The sequence below is a fragment of the Arachis duranensis genome, chromosome 6 (assembly GCF_000817695.3).
Source record: "Arachis duranensis cultivar V14167 chromosome 6, aradu.V14167.gnm2.J7QH, whole genome shotgun sequence".
Classification (NCBI taxonomy): domain Eukaryota; kingdom Viridiplantae; phylum Streptophyta; class Magnoliopsida; order Fabales; family Fabaceae; genus Arachis; species Arachis duranensis.
This window is the reverse complement of record NC_029777.3, coordinates 84,835,212-84,839,759: the sequence shown is the minus strand read 5'-3', so window position 1 is coordinate 84,839,759 and position 4,548 is coordinate 84,835,212. Positions and strand designations below refer to the sequence as shown.

Genomic DNA, 4,548 nt, shown 5'->3' with positions numbered 1-4,548 from the left:
CAAAGCTGATTGATCTTCATCAATTTAGCTCTTGAATGCAATGTCTTGCTGAAGCTTGGCTAGCCATGTCTAATTCCTTTAGAGTGAAGCTTTAGACTAACATTGCATGATTCCTGGAATTCTTATTAAAAATTTTGAATCTCTTTATTTTCTTCTCCATATAATTTTCGAAAAAACCAAAAAAATTACAAAATCATAAAAACCAAAAATATTTCTTGTTTGAGTCTAGTGTTTCATTTTAAGTTTGGTGTCCATTGCATGTTTCTATTCTTCTTGCATTTATCATGTGTCTTCATAGATCTTCAAGTTGTTCTTGATGATTTACTTGCTCTGATCTTTAAATTCTCTCGTTTTGTGTGTTTTGTTGTTTCTCATATGCATTCTCAATTTGTTAGTGTCAGTAGTATACAAACTTCTAAGTTTGGTGTCTTGCATGCATTGTTTATTTGATTTTAGTTGCATTTTGGTTATTCCTCATTACTAAAAATCCAAAAAAAAATTTGATTTGTGTCTTTTCAAGTCAATAATACAGAGAATTAAAGATTCAGAACATACAGCAGATGAATTACACAGAAAAAGCTGGGCGTTCAAAACGCCCAGTGAGGAAGGAAAATTGGCGTTTAAACGCCAGCCAGGGTGCCTGGCTGGGCGTTTAAAGCCCAAAAGGGTAGTGTTTTGGGCGTTAAACGCCAGAATGGATACCATTCTGGGCATTTAACGCCAGGATGGCACAAGAGGGAAGATTTTGTTTTTAATGCAAATTTTTTTTTCAAGTTTTCAAAGTTTTTCAAAATCAAATCTTTTTCAAATCATATCTTTTCAATCATGTGTTTTCAAAATTAACTTTTTTCCATTTTCAAAAATACTTGCTAACAATTAATGATTTGATTCAACATCTCAGAGTATGTTGCCTTTTCTGTTGAGAAAGGTTTAATGTCTGAATCATATCTTTCTTATTAAGCAAGTCATTATTTTAATTAAGCAAGTCATTATTTTTAAAAAAAATATCAAATCTTTTCAAATTGTTTTTCAAATCATATCTTCTCAATCACATCTTTTTAAAACCATAACTTTTCAATCATATCTTTTTAATCACACATTTTTCAAAATAGTTTTCAATCATATCTTTTTAATTTCTAATTTCAAAATCTTTTTCAAAAATCACTTGATTTCTTTTCGACTCTTAGTTTTCGAAAATCAATTAGTATTTTTCAAAATGTTTTTAAAATCTTTTTAACCTATTTTCGAAAATTTCTTCCCCTCTTCTCACATCCTTCTATTTATGGACTAACACTATTCCTCAATGCACAATTCGAACTCTATCTTTCCTTGATAAGTTCGAATTTTCTACTTCTTCCTTCTATTTTTCTTTTCCTCTGACACCTCAAGGAATCTCTATACTTTGACATAGAGGATTCCATATTTTCTTGTTCTTTTCTCTTTCATATGAGTAGGAGCAATGACAAAAGCATTCTTGTTGAGGCTGACCCTGAACCTGAAAGGACCTTGAAGCGAAAGCTAAGAGAAGTTAAAGCACAACTCTCTGTAGAGGACCTAACAGAAATCTTCAAAGAAGAAGACATGGCAGCCGAAAACAACAACAATGCCAAAAATGCAAGGAAGGTGCTGGGTGACTTTACTGCACCTACTCCCGACTTCTATGGGAGAAGCATCTTTATCCCTGCCATTGGAGCAAACAACTTTGAGCTTAAGCCTCAATTAGTTTCTCTAATGCAACAGAATTGCAAGTTCCATGGACTTCCATTGGAAGATCCTCATCAGTTCTTAGCTGAATTCTTACAAATTTGTGACGCTGTCAAGACCAATGGGGTTGACCCTGAGGTCTACAGACTTATGCTATTCCCTTTTGCTGTAAGAGACAGAGCTAGAATATGGTTGGACTCTCAACCTAAAGAAAGCCTGAACTCTTGGGAAAAGCTAGTCAATGCCTTCTTGGCAAAGTTCTTTCCACCTCAAAAATTGAGTAAGCTTAGAGTGGAAGTCCAAACCTTCAGACAGAAGGAAGGTGAATCCCTCTATGAAGCTTGGGAAAGATACAAACAATTGATCAGAAAGTGTCCTTCTGACATGCTTTCTAAATGGAGCATCATAGGTATCTTCTATGATAGTCTGTCTGAACTGTCCAAGATGTCATTGGATAGCTCTGCTGGAGGATCTCTTCATCTAAAGAAGACGCCTGCAGAAGCTCAAGAACTCATTGAAATGGTTGCAAATAACCAATTCATGTACACTTCTGAAAGGAATCCTGTGAACAATGGGACAAATTAGAAGAAATGAGTTCTTGAGATTGATACTCTGAATGCCATATTGGCTCTGGCAGTACTAAGGATGCTTCATATGAAGAAGAAGCTTATGATCCTGAGAAACCTTCAATGGAAGAGGTGAATTACATAGGAGAATCCTATGGAAACACCTATAATCCTTCATGGAGAAATCATCCAAATCTTTCATGGAAGGATCAACAGAGACCTCAACAAGGTTTCATCAACAATAATGGTGGAAGAAATAGGTTTAGCAATGGCAAGCCTTTTCCATCATCTTCTCAGCAACAGATAGAGAATTCTAAACAGAGCCACTCTGACTTAGCAACCATGGTCTCTGATCTAATCAAAACCACTCAAAGTTTCATGACTGAAACAAGGTCCTCCATTAGAAACTTAGAGGGACAAGTAGGTCAGCTGAGTAAGAAAGTTACTGAACTCCCTCCTAGTACTCTTCCAAGCAATACAGAAGAAAATCCAAAAGGAGAGTGTAAGGCCATCAACATAGCCAAATTTGGAGAGGAGGAAGAGAAAGTGATCGCCACTGAGGAAGACCTCAATGGACGTTCACTGGCCTCCAATGAGTTCCCTAATGAGGAACCATGGGAATCTGAGGCTCACACTGAGACCATAGAGATTCCATTGGATTTACTTCTGCCATTCATGAGCTCTGATGAGTATTCTTCATCTGAAGAGGACGAAGATGTCACTGAAGAGCAAGTTTCTAAGTACCTTGGAGCAATCATGAAGCTAAATGAAAAGTTATTTGGTAATGAGAATGAAGTTAAATGACAAGTTATTTGGTAATGAGACTTGGGAGGCTGAACCCCCTTTGCTCACCAAAGAACTGGATGACTTGTCTAGGCAGGAATTACCTCAAAAGAGACAGGACCCTGGGAAGTTCTCAATACCTTGTACGTTAGGCACCATGACCTTCAAGAAGACTCTGTGTGACCTAGGGTCAAGCATAAACCTTATGCCTCTCTCTATAATGGAGAAGTTAGGGATCTTTGAGGTATAAGCTGCAAGAATCTCACTAGAGATGGCAGACAATTCAAGAAAACAAGCTTATGGACTTGTAGAGGATGTTCTGGTAAAGATTGAAAACCATTACATCCCTGCTGATTTCATAGTCCTAGAGACTGGGAAGTGCATGGATGAATCCATCATCCTTGGCAGACCCTTCCTAGCCACAGCAAAGGCTGTGATTGATGTTGACAGAGGAGAATTGATGATTCAAGTGAATGAAGAATCCTTTGTGTTTAAGGCTTAAGGATATCCCTCTGTAACCGTGGAGAGGAAGCATGAAGAGCTTCTCTCAAAATAGAGCCAAACAGAGCCCCTGATGACAAGTCATCATATACCCATTTTTCAAGCTAATTTCACTTGTTTTATTAGTCTTTATGCACTTTCATGCATCCTAAGTAAGTGATTTGGAGTGAAAATGCATAACTTCTTTAAATCAAACAACCACCATGAAATTAATGTTAACTCATGAGGTTTAAGCTAATTTTAATTGAATTTTAATTGATTTATAAGCCTTGTGAATTTAGTGATACTTGGAGTGGTTATTTTGGTTTATTGTAGGTGAAGAAAAGAATAAAAGAGAAAAGCGTGGCCTAAGAAAGCGTGACTAAAGGAGAAGAAAACGTGGTCAAAGGAAGGTGAAGTGTGCCGCATGTAAAGAGGGGAGGCAAGCATTGCCCTCCACAAGGGCACACTGCCCTCTAGGAGGGCAACATAAGGCACTAAAGCATAAAAAGGCAACTCTGCCCTGCCCACTACAAGGGCAGAGCACAAATCTGTGCCTTGGAATCAAGAAGAACAAAATGTTGCCCTGCCCTCCTCAAGGGCAGTATCGGGCTCACCAAGGAAAGAAAATCAAAGGAAAATGCCTACAATGCTTGCCACAAGAGGTGAACACGGGACCATGAGGAAGCAAGGAATTAAGCCTCACTTTGGTACCAAGAAAGCCAAGGAAAATAGCTAGCGTGTGTAGCATCCGAGTTTCGAACTCAAGACGTCAAAGTGGAAACACTGCCCTGCCCTCCGCGAGGGCAGGGCAGCATTTTGTTGTGGCACAATTCTGGCGCACCAAGGCACCATTCTGGCGCACCGCAGCATCATCTGACAGCACCAGCAGCGCACCACAGCACAATTCTGGCGCACCAAATTTTTCTGCCCTGCCCTCCGCGAGGGCAGGGCAGCATCCTGCACACCAAGCCTGCACCATGCCGCACCACGCACGCACCAAGCACCAAATCCT

At 39.0% G+C, this 4,548-nt stretch overlaps 1 non-coding gene across 1 annotated transcript; it reads right to left on the bottom strand.

Annotated features, from left to right (window-relative positions):
- Positions 1 to 1,986: 1,986 nt before the first annotated feature.
- On the bottom strand, positions 1,987 to 2,094 carry LOC127740445 (small nucleolar RNA R71). The gene has a single exon (XR_008001121.1). It is a non-coding gene; the product is annotated as a small nucleolar RNA R71 (small nucleolar RNA).
- Positions 2,095 to 4,548: the final 2,454 nt, after the last annotated feature.